Raw genomic sequence first — 21,475 nt, 5'->3', positions numbered from 1 at the left:
TGAAATACAGAAATAAACAGTTTTTCATAAACAAGGTCTAAATCATGTTTGATGCACTCTGTAAGTACCATATTGCTGTACTGTTTAAACTTGATGAAAGGAACACTGTTGACACTTTTCAGCAAGTTGCAATCATGAAATACCGAAATAAACAGATTTTCATAAACAAGATCTAAATCATGTTTGAGTCACTCTGTAAGTACCATATTGCTGTACTGTTTAAACTTGATGAAAGGAACACTGTTGACACTTTTCAGCAAGTTGCAATCATGAAATACCGAAATAAACAGATTTTCATAAACAAGATCTAAATCATGTTTGAGTCACTCTGTAAGTACCATTTTGCTGTACTGTTTAAACGCGATGAAAGGAACACTGTTGACACTTTTCAGCAAGTTGCAATCATGAAATACAGAAATAAACAGATTTTCATAAACAAGATCTAAATCATGTTTGAGTCACTCTGTAAGTACCATTTTGCTGTACTGTTTAAACGCAATGAAAGGAACACTGTTGACACTTCAGCAAGTTGCAATCACGAAATACAGAAATAAACCGTTTTTCATAATTAAGTTCTAAATCATGTTTCATGAACTCTGTAAGTCCCATTTTTGCAGTACTGCTTCATCCAGATGATAGGAACATTGTTGACATTTTTCTGCAAGTTGCAATCATGAAATACAGAAATAAAACGTTTTTCATAAACAAGGTCTAAATCATGTTTCATGCACTCTGTAAGTACCATTTTTGCTGTACTGCTTAATCGAGATGATAGGAACACTGTTGACACTTTAGCAAGTTGAAATGATGAAATACAGAAATAAACCGTTTTTCATAAACAAGGTCTAAATCATGTTTGATGCACTCTGTAAGTACCATATTGCTGTACTGTTTAAACTTGATGAAAGGAACACTGTTGACACTTTCAGCAAGTTGCAATCATGAAATACCGAAATATACAGATTTTCATAAACAAGATCTAAATCATGTTTGAGTCACTCTGTAAGTACCATTTTGCTGTACTGTTTAAACGCGATGAAAGGAACACTGTTGACACTTTTCAGCAAGTTGCAATCATGAAATACAGAAATAAACAGATTTTCATAAACAAGTTCTAAATCATGTTTCATGAACTCTGTAAGTCCCATTTTTGCAGTACTGCTTCATCCAGATGATAGGAACATTGTTGACACTTTTCAGCAAGTTGCAATCATGAAATACAGAAATAAACAGTTTTTCATAAACAAGGTCTAAATCATGTATGATGCACTCTGTAAGTACCATTTTGCTGTACTGTTTAAACTCGATGAACGGAACACTGTTGACACTTTTCAGCAAGTTGCAATCATGAAATACCGAAATATACAGATTTTCATAAACAAGGTCTAAATCATGTTTGATGCACTCTGTAAGTACCATATTGCTGTACTGTTTAAACTCGATGAATGGAACACTGTTGACAGTTCAGCAAGTTGCAATCACGAAATACAGAAATAAACCGTTTTTCATAATCAAGGTCTAAATCATGTTTCATGCACTCTGTAAGTACCATTTTTGCTGTACTGCTTAATCGAGATGATAGGAACACTGTTGACACTTTAGCAAGTTGAAATGATGAAATACAGAAATAAACCGTTTTTCATAAACAAGGTCTAAATCATGTTTGATGCACTCTGTAAGTACCATATTGCTGTACTGTTTAAACTTGATGAAAGGAACACTGTTGACACTTTCAGCAAGTTGCAATCATGAAATACCGAAATATACAGATTTTCATAAACAAGATCTAAATCATGTTTGAGTCACTCTGTAAGTACCATTTTGCTGTACTGTTTAAACGCGATGAAAGGAACACTGTTGACACTTTTCAGCAAGTTGCAATCATGAAATACAGAAATAAACAGATTTTCATAAACAAGTTCTAAATCATGTTTCATGAACTCTGTAAGTCCCATTTTTGCAGTACTGCTTCATCCAGATGATAGGAACATTGTTGACACTTTTCAGCAAGTTGCAATCATGAAATACAGAAATAAACAGTTTTTCATAAACAAGGTCTAAATCATGTATGATGCACTCTGTAAGTACCATTTTGCTGTACTGTTTAAACTCGATGAACGGAACACTGTTGACACTTTTCAGCAAGTTGCAATCATGAAATACCGAAATATACAGATTTTCATAAACAAGGTCTAAATCATGTTTGATGCACTCTGTAAGTACCATATTGCTGTACTGTTTAAACTCGATGAATGGAACACTGTTGACAGTTCAGCAAGTTGCAATCACGAAATACAGAAATAAACCGTTTTTCATAATCAAGGTCTAAATCATGTTTCATGCACTCTGTAAGTACCATTTTTGCTGTACTGCTTAATCGAGATGATAGGAACACTGTTGACACTTTAGCAAGTTGAAATGATGAAATACAGAAATAAACAGTTTTTCATAAACAAGGTCTAAATCATGTTTGAGTCACTCTGTAAGTACCATTTTGCTGTACTGTTTAAACTCGATGAAAGGAACACTGTTGACAATTTTCAGAAAGTTGCAATCATGAAATACAGAAATAAACAGTTTTTCATAAACAAGGTCTAAATCATGTTTGATGCACTCTGTAAGTACCATATTGCTGTACTGTTTAAACTTGATGAAAGGAACACTGTTGACACTTTCAGCAAGTTGCAATCATGAAATACCGAAATATACAGATTTTCATAAACAAGATCTAAATCATGTTTGAGTCACTCTGTAAGTACCATTTTGCTGTGCTGTTTAAACGCGATGAAAGGAACACTGTTGACACTTTTCAGCAAGTAGCAATCATGAAATACAGAAATAAACAGATTTTCATAAACAAGTTCTAAATCATGTTTCATGAACTCTGTAAGTCCCATTTTTGCAGTACTGCTTCATCCAGATGATAGGAACATTGTTGACACTTTTCAGCAAGTTGCAATCATGAAATACAGAAATAAACAGTTTTTCATAAACAAGGTCTAAATCATGTATGATGCACTCTGTAAGTACCATTTTGCTGTACTGTTTAAACTCGATGAACGGAACACTGTTGACACTTCAGCAAGTTGCAATCATGAAATACAGAAATAAACAGATTTTCATAAACAAGATCTAAATCATGTTTGAGTCACTCTGTAAGTACCATTTTGCTGTACTGTTTAAACGCGATGAAAGGAACACTGTTGACACTTTTCAGCAAGTTGCAATCATGAAATACAGAAATAAACAGTTTTTCATAAACAAGGTCTAAATCATGTTTGATGCACTCTGTAAGTACCATATTGCTGTACTGTTTAAACTCGATGAATGGAACACTGTTGACAGTTCAGCAAGTTGCAATCACGAAATACAGAAATAAACCGTTTTTCATAATCAAGGTCTAAATCATGTTTCATGCACTCTGTAAGTACCATTTTTGCTGTACTGCTTAATCGAGATGATAGGAACACTGTTGACACTTTAGCAAGTTGAAATGATGAAGTACAGAAATAAACAGTTTTTCATAAACAAGGTCTAAATCATGTTTGAGTCACTCTGTAAGTACCATTTTGCTGTACTGTTTAAACTCGATGAAAGGAACACTGTTGACAATTTTCAGAAAGTTGCAATCATGAAATACAGAAATAAACAGTTTTTCATAAACAAGGTCTAAATCATGTTTGATGCACTCTGTAAGTACCATATTGCTGTACTGTTTAAACTTGATGAAAGGAACACTGTTGACACTTTCAGCAAGTTGCAATCATGAAATACCGAAATATACAGATTTTCATAAACAAGATCTAAATCATGTTTGAGTCACTCTGTAAGTACCATTTTGCTGTACTGTTTAAACGCGATGAAAGGAACACTGTTGACACTTTTCAGCAAGTTGCAATCATGAAATACAGAAATAAACAGATTTTCATAAACAAGTTCTAAATCATGTTTCATGAACTCTGTAAGTCCCATTTTTGCAGTACTGCTTCATCCAGATGATAGGAACATTGTTGACACTTTTCAGCAAGTTGCAATCATGAAATACAGAAATAAACAGTTTTTCATAAACAAGGTCTAAATCATGTATGATGCACTCTGTAAGTACCATTTTGCTGTACTGTTTAAACTCGATGAACGGAACACTGTTGACACTTCAGCAAGTTGCAATCATGAAATACAGAAATAAACAGATTTTCATAAACAAGATCTAAATCATGTTTGAGTCACTCTGTAAGTACCATTTTGCTGTACTGTTTAAACGCGATGAAAGGAACACTGTTGACACTTTTCAGCAAGTTGCAATCATGAAATACAGAAATAAACAGTTTTTCATAAACAAGGTCTAAATCATGTTTCATGCACTCTGTAAGTACCATTTTTGCTGTACTGCTTAATCGAGATGATAGGAACACTGTTGACACTTTAGCAAGTTGAAATGATGAAATACAGAAATAAACAGTTTTTCATAAACAAGGTCTATATCATGTTTGAGTCACTCTGTAAGTACCATTTTGCTGTACTGTTTAAACTCGATGAAAGGAACACTGTTGACAATTTTCAGAAAGTTGCAATCATGACATACAGAAATAAACAGTTTTTCATAAACAAGGTCTAAATCATGTTTGATGCACTCTGTAAGTACCATATTGCTGTACTGTTTAAACTTGATGAAAGGAACACTGTTGACACTTTCATCAAGTTGCAATCATGAAATACCGAAATATACAGATTTTCATAAACAAGATCTAAATCATGTTTGAGTCACTCTGTAAGTACCTTTTTGCTGTACTGTTTAAACGCGATGAAAGGAACACTGTTGACACTTTTCAGCAAGTTGCAATCATGAAATACACAAATAAACAGATTTTCATAAACAAGGTCTAAATCATGTTTGAGTCCCTCTGTAAATTCCATTTTGCTGTACTGTTTAAACTCGATGAAAGGAACTCTGTTGACAATTTTCAGCAAGTTGCAATCATGAATTACAGAAATTAGCAGTTTTTTATAAACAAGGTCTAAAACATGTTTGAGTCACTCTGTTAGTACCATTTTGCTGTACTGTTTAAACGCGATGAAAGGAACACTGTTGACACGTTTCAGCAAGTTGCAATCATGAAATACAGAAATAAACAGTTTTTCATAAACAAGGTCTAGATCATGTTTCATGCACTCTGTAAGTACCATTTTTGCAGTACTGCTTCATCCAGATGATAGGAACAATGTTGACACTTTTCAGCAAGTTGCAATCATGAAATACAGAAATGAAAAATTTTTCATAAACAAGGTCTAAATTATGTTTGATGCACTCTGTAAGTACCATATTGCTGTACTGTTTAAACTCGATGAACGGAACGCTGTTGACACTTCAGCAAGTTGCAATCATGAAATACAGAAATAAACAGATTTTCATAAACAAGATCTAAATCATGTTTGAGTCACTCTGTAAGTACCATTTTGCTGTACTGTTTAAACGCGATGAAAGGAACACTGTTGACACTTTTCAGCAAGTTGCAATCATGAAATACAGAAATAAACAGTTTTTCATAAACAAGGTCTAAATCATGTTTGATGCACTCTGTAAGTACCATATTGCTGTACTGTTTAAACTCGATGAATGGAACACTGTTGACAGTTCAGCAAGTTGCAATCACGAAATACAGAAATAAACCGTTTTTCATAATCAAGGTCTAAATCATGTTTCATGCACTCTGTAAGTACAATTTTTGCAGTACTGCTTCATCCAGATGATAGGAACATTGTTGACACTTTTCAGCAAGTTGCAATGATGAAATACAGAAATGAAAATTTTTTCATAAACAAGGTCTAAATTATGTTTGATGCACTCTGTAAGTACCATATTGCTGTACTGTTTAAACTCGATGAACGGAACACTGTTGACACTTCAGCAAGTTGCAATCATGAAATACAGAAATAAACTGTTTTTCATAATCAAGTTCTAAATCATGTTTCATGAACTCTGTAAGTCCCATTTTTGCAGTACTGCTTCATCCAGATGATAGGAACATTGTTGACATTTTTCTGCAAGTTGCAATCATGAAATACAGAAATAAACAGTTTTTCATAAACAAGGTCTAAATCATGTTTGATGCACTCTGTAAGTACCATTTTGCTGTACTGTTTAAACTCGATGAACGGAACACTGTTGACACTTCAGCAAGTTGCAATCATGAAATACAGAAATAAACAGTTTTTCATAAACAAGGTCTAAATCATGTTTCATGCACTCTGTAAGTACCATTTTTGCTGTACTGCTTAATCGAGATGATAGGAACACTGTTGACACTTTAGCAAGTTGAAATGATGAAATACAGAAATAAACAGTTTTTCATAAACAAGGTCTATATCATGTTTGAGTCACTCTGTAAGTACCATTTTGCTGTACTGTTTAAACTCGATGAAAGGAACACTGTTGACAATTTTCAGAAAGTTGCAATCATGACATACAGAAATAAACAGTTTTTCATAAACAAGGTCTAAATCATGTTTGATGCACTCTGTAAGTACCATATTGCTGTACTGTTTAAACTTGATGAAAGGAACACTGTTGACACTTTCATCAAGTTGCAATCATGAAATACCGAAATATACAGATTTTCATAAACAAGATCAAAATCATGTTTGAGTCACTCTGTAAGTACCTTTTTGCTGTACTGTTTAAACGCGATGAAAGGAACACTGTTGACACTTTTCAGCAAGTTGCAATCATGAAATACAGAAATAAACAGATTTTCATAAACAAGATCTAAATCATGTTTGAGTCACTCTGTAAGTACCATTTTGCTGTACTGTTTAAACTCGATGAAAGGAACACTGTTGACAATTTTCAGAAAGTTGCAATCATGAAATACAGAAATAAACATTTTTTCATAAACAAGGTCTAAATCATGTTTGATGCAGTCTGTAAGTATCATATTGCTGTACTGTTTAAACTCGATGAAAGGAACACTGTTGACAATTTTCAGAAAGTTGCAATCATGAAATACAGAAATAAACAGTTTTTCATAAACAAGGTCTAAATCATGTTTGAATCACTCTGTAAGTACCATATTGCTGTACTGCTTCATACAGATGATAGGAACATTGTTGACATTTTTCTGCAAGATGCAATCATGAAATACAGAAATAAACAGTTTTTCATAAACAAGGTCTAAATCATGTTTGATGCACTCTGTAAGTACCATTTTGCTGTACTGTTTAAACTCGATGAAAGGAACACTGTTGACACTTTTAAGCAAGTTGAAATGATGAAATACAGAAATTAGCAGTTTTTTATAAACAAGGTCTAAATTATGTTTGATGCACTCTGTAAGTACCATATTGCTGTACTGTTTAAACTTGATGAAAGGAACACTGTTGACACTTTTCAGCAAGTTGCAATCATGAAATACCGAAATAAACAGATTTTCATAAACAAGGTCTAAATCATGTTTGAGTCCCTCTGTAAATTCCATTTTGCTGTACTGTTTAAACTCGATGAAAGGAACTCTGTTGACAATTTTCAGCAAGTTGCAATCATGAATTACAGAAATTAGCAGTTTTTTATAAACAAGGTCTAAAACATGTTTGAGTCACTCTGTTAGTACCATTTTCCTGTACTGTTTAAACGCGATGAAAGGAACACTGTTGACACGTTTCAGCAAGTTGCAATCATGAAATACAGAAATAAACAGTTTTTCATAAACAAGGTCTAGATCATGTTTCATGCACTCTGTAAGTACCATTTTTGCAGTACTGCTTCATCCAGATGATAGGAACAATGTTGACACTTTTCAGCAAGTTGCAATCATGAAATACAGAAATGAATTTTTTTTCATAAACAAGGTCTAAATTATGTTTGATGCACTCTGTAAGTACCATATTGCTGTACTCTTTAAACTCGATGAACGGAACACTGTTGACACTTCAGCAAGTTGCAATCATGAAATACAGAAATAAACAAATTTTCATAAACAAGATCTAAATCATGTTTGAGTCACTCTGTAAGTACCATTTTGCTGTACTGTTTAAACGCGATGAAAGGAACACTGTTGACACTTTTCAGCAAGTTGCAATCATGAAATACAGAAATAAACAGTTTTTCATAAACAAGGTCTAAATCATGTTTGATGCACTCTGTAAGTACCATATTGCTGTACTGTTTAAACTCGATGAATGGAACACTGTTGACAGTTCAGCAAGTTGCAATCACGAAATACAGAAATAAACCGTTTTTCATAATCAAGGTCTAAATCATGTTTCATGCACTCTGTAAGTACCATTTTTGCAGTACTGCTTCATCCAGATGATAGGAACATTGTTGACACTTTTCAGCAAGTTGCAAAGATGAAATACAGAAATGAAAATTTTTTCATAAACAAGGTCTAAATTATGTTTGATGCACTCTGTAAGTACCATATTGCTGTACTGTTTAAACTCGATGAACGGAACACTGTTGACACTTCAGCAAGTTGCAATCATGAAATACAGAAATAAACCGTTTTTCATAATCAAGTTCTAAATCATGTTTCATGAACTCTGTAAGTCCCATTTTTGCAGTACTGCTTCATCCAGATGATAGGAACATTGTTGACATTTTTCTGCAAGTTGCAATCATGAAATACAGAAATAAACAGTTTTTCATAAACAAGGTCTAAATCATGTTTGATGCACTCTGTAAGTACCATTTTGCTGTACTGTTTAAACTCGATGAACGGAACACTGTTGACACTTCAGCAAGTTGCAATCATGAAATACAGAAATAAACAGTTTTTCATAAACAAGGTCTAAATCATGTTTCATGCACTCTGTAAGTACCATTTTTGCTGTACTGCTTAATCGAGATGATAGGAACACTGTTGACACTTTAGCAAGTTGAAATGATGAAATACAGAAATAAACAGTTTTTCATAAACAAGGTCTATATCATGTTTGAGTCACTCTGTAAGTACCATTTTGCTGTACTGTTTAAACTCGATGAAAGGAACACTGTTGACAATTTTCAGAAAGTTGCAATCATGACATACAGAAATAAACAGTTTTTCATAAACAAGGTCTAAATCATGTTTGATGCACTCTGTAAGTACCATATTGCTGTACTGTTTAAACTTGATGAAAGGAACACTGTTGACACTTTCATCAAGTTGCAATCATGAAATACCGAAATATACAGTTTTTCATAAACAAGGTCTAAATCATGTTTGAATCACTCTGTAAGTACCATATTGCTGTACTGCTTCATCCAGATGATAGGAACATTGTTGACATTTTTCTGCAAGTTGCAATCATGAAATACAGAAATAAACAGTTTTTCATAAACAAGGTCTAAATCATGTTTGATGCACTCTGTAAGTACCATATTACTGTACTGTTTAAACTTGATGAAAGGAACACTGTTGATACTTTTCAGCAAGTTGCAATCATGAAATACAGAAATAAACAGATTTTCATAAACAAGATCTAAATCATGTTTGAGTCACTCTGTAAGTACCATTTTGCTGTACTGTTTAAACTCGATGAAAGGAACACTGTTGACACTTTTAAGCAAGTTGAAATGATGAAATACAGAAATTAGCAGTTTTTTATAAACAAGGTCTAAATTATGTTTGATGCACTCTGTAAGTACCATATTGCTGTACTGTTTAAACTTGATGAAAGGAACACTGTTGACACTTTTCAGCAAGTTGCAATCATGAAATACCGAAATAAACAGATTTTCATAAACAAGGTCTAAATCATGTTTGAGTCCCTCTGTAAATTCCATTTTGCTGTACTGTTTAAACTCGATGAAAGGAACTCTGTTGACAATTTTCAGCAAGTTGCAATCATGAATTACAGAAATTAGCAGTTTTTTATAAACAAGGTCTAAAACATGTTTGAGTCACTCTGTTAGTACCATTTTGCTGTACTGTTTAAACGCGATGAAAGGAACACTGTTGACACGTTTCAGCAAGTTGCAATCATGAAATACAGAAATAAACAGTTTTTCATAAACAAGGTCTAGATCATGTTTCATGCACTCTGTAAGTACCATTTTTGCAGTACTGCTTCATCCAGATGATAGGAACAATGTTGACACTTTTCAGCAAGTTGCAATCATGAAATACAGAAATAAACAGTTTTTCATAAACAAGTTCTAAATCATGTTTCATGAACTCTGTAAGTCCCATTTTTGCAGTACTGCTTCATCCAGATGATAGGAACACTGTTGACACTTTAGCAAGTTGAAATTATGAAATACAGAAATAAACAGTTTTTCATAAACAAGGTCTAAATCATGTTTGAGTCAATCTGTAAGTACCATTTTGCTGTACTGTTTAAACTCGATGAAAGGAACACTGTTGACAATTTTCAGAAAGTTGCAATCATGAAATACAGAAATAAACAGTTTTTCATAAACAAGGTCTAAATCATGTTTGATGCACTCTGTAAGTACAATTTTTGCTATACTGCTTAATCCAGATGATAGGAACACTGTTGACACTTTTATGCAAGTTGAAATTATGAAATACAGAAATTAACAGTTTTTTATAAACAAGGTCTAAATTATGTTTGATGCACTCTGTAAGTACCATATTGCTGTACTGTTTAAACTTGATGAAAGGAACACTGTTGACACTTTTCAGCAAGTTGCAATCATGAAATACCGAAATAAACTGATTTTCATAAACAAGGTCTAAATCATGTTTGAGTCCCTCTGTAAATTCCATTTTGCTGTACTGTTTAAACTCGATGAAAGGAACTCTGTTGACAATTTTCAGCAAGTTGCAATCATGAATTACAGAAATTAGCAGTTTTTTATAAACAAGGTCTAAAACATGTTTGAGTCACTCTGTTAGTACCATTTTCCTGTACTGTTTAAACGCGATGAAAGGAACACTGTTGACACGTTTCAGCAAGTTGCAATCATGAAATACAGAAATAAACAGTTTTTCATAAACAAGGTCTAGATCATGTTTCATGCACTCTGTAAGTACCATTTTTGCAGTACTGCTTCATCCAGATGATAGGAACAATGTTGACACTTTTCAGCAAGTTGCAATCATGAAATACAGAAATGAATTTTTTTTCATAAACAAGGTCTAAATTATGTTTGATGCACTCTGTAAGTACCATATTGCTGTACTGTTTAAACTCGATGAACGGAACACTGTTGACACTTCAGCAAGTTGCAATCATGAAATACAGAAATAAACAGATTTTCATAAACAAGATCTAAATCATGTTTGAGTCACTCTGTAAGTACCATTTTGCTGTACTGTTTAAACGCGATGAAAGGAACACTGTTGACACTTTTCAGCAAGTTGCAATCATGAAATACAGAAATAAACAGTTTTTCATAAACAAGGTCTAAATCATGTTTGATGCACTCTGTAAGTACCATATTGCTGTACTGTTTAAACTCGATGAATGGAACACTGTTGACAGTTCAGCAAGTTGCAATCACGAAATACAGAAATAAACCGTTTTTCATAATCAAGGTCTAAATCATGTTTCATGCACTCTGTAAGTACCATTTTTGCAGTACTGCTTCATCCAGATGATAGGAACATTGTTGACACTTTTCAGCAAGTTGCAAAGATGAAATACAGAAATGAAAATTTTTTCATAAACAAGGTCTAAATTATGTTTGATGCACTCTGTAAGTACCATATTGCTGTACTGTTTAAACTCGATGAACGGAACACTGTTGACACTTCAGCAAGTTGCAATCATGAAATACAGAAATAAACTGTTTTTCATAATCAAGTTCTAAATCATGTTTCATGAACTCTGTAAGTCCCATTTTTGCAGTACTGCTTCATCCAGATGATAGGAACATTGTTGACATTTTTCTGCAAGTTGCAATCATGAAATACAGAAATAAACAGTTTTTCATAAACAAGGTCTAAATCATGTTTGATGCACTCTGTAAGTACCATTTTGCTGTACTGTTTAAACTCGATGAACGGAACACTGTTGACACTTCAGCAAGTTGCAATCATGAAATACAGAAATAAACAGTTTTTCATAAACAAGGTCTAAATCATGTTTCATGCACTCTGTAAGTACCATTTTTGCTGTACTGCTTAATCGAGATGATAGGAACACTGTTTACACTTTAGCAAGTTGAAATGATGAAATACAGAAATAAACAGTTTTTCATAAACAAGGTCTATATCATGTTTGAGTCACTCTGTAAGTACCATTTTGCTGTACTGTTTAAACTCGATGAAAGGAACACTGTTGACAATTTTCAGAAAGTTGCAATCATGACATACAGAAATAAACAGTTTTTCATAAACAAGGTCTAAATCATGTTTGATGCACTCTGTAAGTACCATATTGCTGTACTGTTTAAACTTGATGAAAGGAACACTGTTGACACTTTCATCAAGTTGCAATCATGAAATACCGAAATATACAGATTTTCATAAACAAGATCTAAATCATGTTTGAGTCACTCTGTAAGTACCTTTTTGCTGTACTGTTTAAACGCGATGAAAGGAACACTGTTGACACTTTTCAGCAAGTTGCAATCATGAAATACAGAAATAAACAGATTTTCATAAACAAGATCTAAATCATGTTTGAGTCACTCTGTAAGTACCATTTTGCTGTACTGTTTAAACTCGATGAAAGGAACACTGTTGACAATTTTCAGAAAGTTGCAATCATGAAATACAGAAATAAACATTTTTTCATAAACAAGGTCTAAATCATGTTTGATGCAGTCTGTAAGTATCATATTGCTGTACTGTTTAAACTCGATGAAAGGAACACTGTTGACAATTTTCAGAAAGTTGCAATCATGAAATACAGAAATAAACAGTTTTTCATAAACAAGGTCTAAATCATGTTTGAATCACTCTGTAAGTACCATATTGCTGTACTGCTTCATCCAGATGATAGGAACATTGTTGACATTTTTCTGCAAGTTGCAATCATGAAATACAGAAATAAACAGTTTTTCATAAACAAGGTCTAAATCATGTTTGATGCACTCTGTAAGTACCATATTACTGTACTGTTTAAACTTGATGAAAGGAACACTGTTGATACTTTTCAGCAAGTTGCAATCATGAAATACAGAAATAAACAGATTTTCATAAACAAGATCTAAATCATGTTTGAGTCACTCTGTAAGTACCATTTTGCTGTACTGTTTAAACTCGATGAAAGGAACACTGTTGACACTTTTAAGCAAGTTGAAATGATGAAATACAGAAATTAGCAGTTTTTTATAAACAAGGTCTAAATTATGTTTGATGCACTCTGTAAGTACCATATTGCTGTACTGTTTAAACTTGATGAAAGGAACACTGTTGACACTTTTCAGCAAGTTGCAATCATGAAATACCGAAATAAACAGATTTTCATAAACAAGGTCTAAATCATGTTTGAGTCCCTCTGTAAATTCCATTTTGCTGTACTGTTTAAACTCGATGAAAGGAACTCTGTTGACAATTTTCAGCAAGTTGCAATCATGAATTACAGAAATTAGCAGTTTTTTATAAACAAGGTCTAAAACATGTTTGAGTCACTCTGTTAGTACCATTTTGCTGTACTGTTTAAACGCGATGAAAGGAACACTGTTGACACGTTTCAGCAAGTTGCAATCATGAAATACAGAAATAAACAGTTTTTCATAAACAAGGTCTAGATCATGTTTCATGCACTCTGTAAGTACCATTTTTGCAGTACTGCTTCATCCAGATGATAGGAACAATGTTGACACTTTTCAGCAAGTTGCAATCATGAAATACAGAAATAAACAGTTTTTCATAAACAAGTTCTAAATCATGTTTCATGAACTCTGTAAGTCCCATTTTTGCAGTACTGCTTCATCCAGATGATAGGAACACTGTTGACACTTTAGCAAGTTGAAATTATGAAATACAGAAATAAACAGTTTTTCATAAACAAGGTCTAAATCATGTTTGAGTCAATCTGTAAGTACCATTTTGCTGTACTGTTTAAACTCGATGAAAGGAACACTGTTGACAATTTTCAGAAAGTTGCAATCATGAAATACAGAAATAAACAGTTTTTCATAAACAAGGTCTAAATCATGTTTGATGCACTCTGTAAGTACAATTTTTGCTATACTGCTTAATCCAGATGATAGGAACACTGTTGACACTTTTATGCAAGTTGAAATTATGAAATACAGAAATTAACAGTTTTTTATAAACAAGGTCTAAATTATGTTTGATGCACTCTGTAAGTACCATATTGCTGTACTGTTTAAACTTGATGAAAGGAACACTGTTGACACTTTTCAGCAAGTTGCAATCATGAAATACCGAAATAAACTGATTTTCATAAACAAGGTCTAAATCATGTTTGATGCACTCTGTAAGTACCATATTGCTGTACTGTTTAAACTTGATGAAAGGAACACTGTTGACACTTTTCAGCAAGTTGCAATCATGAAATACCGAAATAAACTGATTTTCATAAACAAGGTCTAAATCATGTTTGATGCACTCTGTAAGTACCATATTGCTGTACTGTTTAAACTTGATGAAAGGAACACTGTTGACACTTTCAGCAAGTTGCAATCATGAAATACAGAAATAAACAGATTTTCATAAACAAGATCTAAATCATGTTTGAGTCACACTGTAAGTACCATTTTGCTGTACTGTTTAAACTTGATGAAAGGAACACTGTTGACACTTTTCAGCAAGTTGCAATCATGAAATACAGAAATAAACAGTTTTTCATAAACAAGGTCTAAATCATGTTTGAGTCACTCTGTAAGTACGATTTTGCTGTACTGTTTAAACTCGATGAAAGGAACACTGTTGACATTTTTCAGAAAGTTGCAATCATGAAATACAGAAATAAACAGTTTTTCATAAACAAGGTCTAAATCATGTTTGATGCACTCTGTAAGCACCATATTGCTGTACTGTTTAAACTCGATGAAAGGAACACTGTTGACAATTTTCAGAAAGTTGCAATCATGAAATACAGAAATAAACAGTTTTTCATAAACAAGGTCTAAATCATGTTTGATGTACTCTGTAAGTACCATATTGCTGTACTGTTTAAACTTGATGAAAGGAACACTGTTGACAATTTTCAGAAAGTTGCAATCATGAAATACAGAAATAAACAGTTTTTCATAAACAAGGTCTAAATCATGTTTCATGCACTCTGTAAGTACCATTTTTGCAGTACTGCTTCATCCAGATGATAGGAACATTGTTGACGCTTTTCAGCAAGTTGCAATCATGAAATACAGAAATAAACCATTTATCATAAAACAAGGTCTAAATCATGTTTCAAGCACTCTTTTAAGTAGCATTTTTGCTGTACTTCTTACGTCCAGATGATCGGAACATTGACGCTTTTCATGAAGTTTCAATCATGAAATAAAGAAATAAACAGTTTTTCATAAACAAGGTCTAAATCATGTTTGAGTCACTCTGTAAGTACCATTTTGCTGTACTGTTTAAACTCGATGAAAGGAACACTGTTGACAATTTTCAGAAAGTTGCAATCATGAAATAAAGAAATAAACAGTTTTTCATAAACAAGGTCTAAATCATGTTTGATGCACTCTGTAAGTACCATATTGCAGTACTGTTTAAACTTGATGAAAGGAACACTGTTGACACTTTTCAGTAAGTTGCAATCATGAAATACAGAAATAAACAGTTTTTCATAAAAAAGGTCTAAATCATGTTTGAGTCACTCTGTAAGTACCATTTTGCTGTACTGTTTAAACTCGATGAACGGAACACTAAATCATGTTTCATGAACTCTGTAAGTCCCATTTTTGCAGTACTGCTTCATCCAGATGATAGGAACATTGTTGATGCTTTTCAACAAGTTGCAATCATGAAATACAGAAATAAACCATTTATCATAAAACAAGGTCTAAATCATGTTTCAAGCACTCTTTTAAGTACCATTTTTTGCTGTACTTAGGTCCAGATGATCGGAACATTGACGCTTTTCAGCAAGTTGCAATCATGAAATACAGAAATTAGCAGTTTTTTATAAAGAAGGTCTAAAACATGTTTGAGTCACTCTGTAAGTCCCATTTTTGCAGTACTGCTTCATCCAGATGATCGGAACATTGTTGATGCTTTTCAGCAAGTTGCAATCATGAAATACAGAAATAAACCATTTATCATAAAACAAGGTCTAAATCATGTTTCAAGCACTCTTTTAAGTACCATTTTTGCTGTACTTCTTACGTCCAGATGATCGGAACATTGACGCTTTTCAGCAAGTTGCAATCATGAAATACAGAATTAAACAGATTTTCATAAACAAGATCAAAATCATGTTTCATGCACTCTGTAAGTACCATTTTTGCTGTACTGCTTAATCCAGATGATAGGAACACTGTTGACACTTTTTAGCAAGTTGAAATTATGAAATACAGAAATTAGCAGTTTTTTATAAACAAGGACTAACACATGTTTGAGTCACTCTGTAAGTTCCATTTTGCTGTACTGTTTAAACTCGATGAAAGGAACTCTGTTGACAATTTTCAGCAAGTTGCAATCATGAAATACAGAAATTAGCAGTTTTTTATAAACAAGGTCTAAAACATGTTTGAGTCACTCTGTAAGTCCCATTTTTGCTGTACTGCTTAATCCAGATGATAGGAACATTGTTGACACTTTTCAGCAAGTTGCAATCATGAAATACAGAAATAAACCATTTATCATAAAACAAGGTCTAAATCATGTTTCAAGCACTCTTTTAAGTACCATTTTTGCTGTACTTTTTACGTCCAGATGATCGGAACATTGACGCTTTTCATCAAGTTGCAATCATGAAATAAAGAAATAAACAGTTTTTCATAAACAAGGTCTAAATCATGTTTGAGTCACTCTGTAAGTACCATTTTGCTGTACTGTTTAACCTCTATGGGCTAGGTGGGACGCCTACGTAACAGCCACTGCCAGCCTGTGGCGCGATTTTCAAAACCTTAAAAATCCTATTACTTCAATTTCTCAAACATATGACTATTTTACAGCCATTTAAAGACAAGACTCTCGTTAATCTAACCACACTGTCCGATTTCAAAAAGGCTTTACAACGAAAGCAAAACATTAGATTATGTCAGCAGAGTACCAAGCCAGAAATAATCAGACACCCATTTTTCAAGCCAGCATATAATGTCACCAAAACCCAGAAGACAGCTAAATGCAGCACTCACCTTTGATGATCTTCATCAGATGACAACCCTAGGACATTATGTTATACAATACATGCATGTTTTGTTCAATCAAGTTCATATTTATATCAAAAACCAGCTTTTTACATTAGCATGTGACGTTCAGAACTAGCATACCCCCCGCAAACGTCCGGGGAATTCGCTAACATTTTACTAAATTACTCACGATAAACGTTCACAAAAAGCATAACAATTATTTTAAGAATTATAGATACAGACCTCCTCTATGCACTCGATATGTCCGATTTTAAAATAGCTTTTTGGTGAAAGCACATTTTGCAATATTCTAAGTACATAGCCCAGGCATCACGGGCTCGCTATTTAGACACCCGGAAAGTTTAGCACTCACCATAATCATATTTACTATTATAAAAGTTTGATTACCTTTTGTTGTCTTCGTCAGAATGCACACCCAGGACTGCTACTTCAATAACAAATGTTGGTTTGGTCCAAAATAATCCATCGTTATATCCGAATAGCGGCGTTTTGTTTGTGCGTTCCAGACACTATCCGAAATAGTAAAGAAGTGTCACGCGCATGGCGCAATTCGTGACAATAAAATTCTAAATATTCCATTACCGTACTTCGAAGCATGTCAACCGCTGTTTAAAATCAATTTTTACGACATTTTTCTCGTAGAAAAGCGATAATATTCCGACAGGGAATCTCCTTTTCGGCAAACAGAGGAAAAAATCCCAAAGGCGGGGGCGGTCGGGGTCACGCGCATAAGCCCAGTGTCCCTTGATTGGCCACTTGAGAAAGGCGATAATGTGTTTCAGCCTGGGGCTGGAATGACGACATTCTGTTTTTTCCCGGGCTCTGAGCGCCTATGGACGACGTGGGAAGTGTCACGTTAGAGCAGAGATCCTTAGTAAATGATAGAGATGGAAAAGAAGTTCAAGAAATGGTCAGACAGGCCACTTCCTGTAAAGGAATCTCTCAGGTTTTGACCTGCCATTTGAGTTCTGTTATACTCACAGACACCATTCAAACAGTTTTAGAAAATTTAGGGTGTTTTCTATCCATATGTAATAAGTATATGCATATTCTAGTTACTGGGTAGGAGTGGTAACCAGATTAAATCGGGTATGTTTTTTATCCAGCCGTGTCAATACTGCCCCCTAGCCCTAACAGGTTAAGGAGATGTTTATCTTTCAAAGGGTGTAAAATAGTTGTATGTTTGAAAAATTTGAATTTTGACATTTATTTGGATTCAAATTTGCCGCTCTTGAAATGCACCTGCTGTTGATGGAGTGCACCACGGGGGGGACGCTAGCATCCCACCTAGCCCATAGAGGTTAAGGATAACAAGAGCAGAGAGAAAGAATTTGGCAAACAGGGTGGGAGGGTCTTCACAAACCATAGTTAAATTTCTAAACGAGGTGAGTTCTCAAATAGCAGCTTCTCAATACCATGCATAATGTAGGATGCATTGGAATAAGGTATGGAGAATAATAGAGCCTGTAGGATTATAGTTCGGAAATGTGAGTTTTAAATACTAAATGTTCAGTGTATGCGAGTATATTTAGGTGGTTTAAATTATTAACCTTTAAAAGTTGACAGTGTCATATCTTGCCAATCCATTCATTATTCTACTACTAACTATGACTGAGTACGAGACATGTTTTCCATTATCTAAATATAGTGTAACCTACCAATCAACGTCTATTTATTGCCATGGAGGGCACAATCTTAGTCCAGAAATTAAAAGCTTTTACCATGTATGCCAAAAGCCTGGGCCTCTGAGACTGTAGAAGAGTCATCAACGCATGCTTCAGTTTTCCCCCACCTCTCTAGGAGCATTTGTGTACCCAAGCCCTATAGGCGGATTGAAAGGATCCCACCCTAGTCACTAATGTAGCGGACCGATGTAGACAGACAAGTGCCTTAGCGGAATGCAATCTAAAGTTTGTGTCTTGTGTGGTCCAGAGACGAGAACTCTACCATCTATGGCAAAAGCCTGGGCTCCTGACGGGGACAATAGAATTCTCCCCAATGCATGTTACAATAGTAAAATAATTGTCACCTGTTAAACTGGTTCACATTGAATTGAGTCTTTGAGATGTTCAAACAGGCACATATCTGCAGTTGGTGTTCTTCAACTCTAAAATGCACTAGATTGTTTAAGACCAACCCCAAAAAGAAAAGACAGCAGGCAAATGCATATCTGGTTCCAATGACTAAATAGTGACAGCAGGGCTAGTTCAAACTGCAGTAGGATGGTTCTCCTTACAGCCCATGCTTGGCGAATAGCACTTGGTTGATCTCTGGGAGAGGGACACAGGAGAGCTGAATAGATAATGTGAGACAAAAGTGAGAGACCTGAATGAATAAAATAAATCACAGCAAAGTAAAGTAGTTTGTGAGCTAGAAAATGTACATCCTGACAGTCATCCTACTTCAACTATTGACAGGGATAATGAGGCATTTCTTATTTGTCAGTATAAATGAAATTAGTGGGTCCTGCCTTTGACTGTATTAGATTTACACTACTTGTCCTACAGATCAGTCCTCTTAAATTATTACTTGGAATAAACTGATAGCTAAAACGCTCAACTTCCCGGAATTACATGCTAGCTAGTGATAAAACTACACTACATGACCAAAAGTATGTGGACATCTGCTCGTCAAACATCTCATTCCAAAATCATGGGCAATAATATGGACTTGGTCACCCCCCCCCCCCCCCCCCCCACTACTATAACAGCCTCCGCTCTTCTGGGAAGGCTTTCCACTTGATGTTGGAATATTCCTGCAGGAACTTGCTTACATTCAGCCACAAGAGCATTACTGAGGTCAGGCACTGATGTTGGGCAATTAGGCCTGGCTCGCAGTCGGTGTTACAATTCGTCCCAAAGGTGTTCGATGGGGTTGAGGTCAGGGCTTTGTGCAGGCCAATTAAGTTCTTCCACACTGATCTAAACAAACCATTTCTGTATGGACCTTGCTTTGGGCACGGGGACATTGTGCGGCAGGTAGCCTAGTGGTTAGAGCGTTGGACTAGAAGCGGAAGGTTGCTAGATCGAATCCCCGAGCTGACAAAGTAAAAATCTGTTGTTCTGCCCCTGAACAATGCAGTTATCCCACTGTTCCTAGGTCGGCGTTGAAAATAAGAATTTGTTCTTAACTGACTTGCCTAGTTAAATAAAAGGTTAAATACAACTTTTTTTTTAAGTCACGCTAAAACAGGAAAGAGCCTTCCCCAAATTGTTGCCACAAAGTTGGAAGCACAGAATCGTCTAGAATGTCATTGTATGCTGTAGTGTTAATTCCAGTGAAGGGAAATCTTAAGAGGCCTAGCCCAAACCGTGAAGAACAGCCCTAGAACATTATTATTCTACCTCCACTGAACTTTACAGTTGGCACAATGCATTCGGGTAGGTAGCGTTCTCCTGGCATCCGCCAAACCCAGATTAGTCCGTAGGACTGCCAGATGGTGAAGAGTGAGTCATCACGCCAGAGAAAACATTTCCACTGCTCCAGAGTCCAATGGGGGCGAGCTTTACATCACTCCAGCCGACGCTTGGCATTGTGCATGGTGATCTTAGGCTTGTGTGTGGCTGCTCGGCTATGGAAACCCATTTTGTGAGGCTCCCAACAAACAGTTATCGTGCTGACGTTGCTTCCAGGGGCAGTTTGGAACTTGGTAGTGAGTGTTACAACCAAGGACAGACAATTGTTACGCACTACGTAGGCACTCAGCGGCCCTATTCTGTGAGCTTGTGTAGCCTACCACTTTGTGGCTGAGCCGTTGTTGCTCCTAGACGTCACCACTTCACAATAACAGCACTTACAGTTGACCGAAGAAGCTCTAGCAGGGCAGAAATTTGACGAAATGACTTGTTGGAAAAGTGGCATCAAAGGTTTTATAACTATACCAAGATAGACCACAGCCTGTTGTTTCCAATGGGAACATATGAGGCATAGTGGGCAGAACAAGCAAGGAGGAGGGCAGAGGCAAGCACAAGCTAACGAGATCCTATTGGCACATTCTAGCGTGCATCTGCATATTTCCGTTAGGGAACACCTACTATGAAGTAGGCGTGTGCATTAACTCAATTCACCTTTACACTCCTAAACACAATTTTGAAACACAGAGTGAAGTCTACAAAACTTAGTCCACTCTGTTCATAAGATTATAGTTTTGGGAACAGAAAACTGTATTGAGATCAAACGTTTCATAGATGAGAAAATGTGCAGAATGCCAACCGGATGCCTCACATTTTTACATCTGGTGAAATATCTGTCCCATTGTTCTATCTGTGGTGGCATCCTATGAAGGTGCCACATTGA

Source organism: Salmo salar, chromosome 28 (genome assembly GCF_965601325.2).
Source record: "Salmo salar chromosome 28, fSalSal1, whole genome shotgun sequence".
Classification (NCBI taxonomy): Eukaryota; Metazoa; Chordata; class Actinopteri; order Salmoniformes; family Salmonidae; genus Salmo; species Salmo salar.
Note: the sequence above shows the minus strand (reverse complement) of the source record.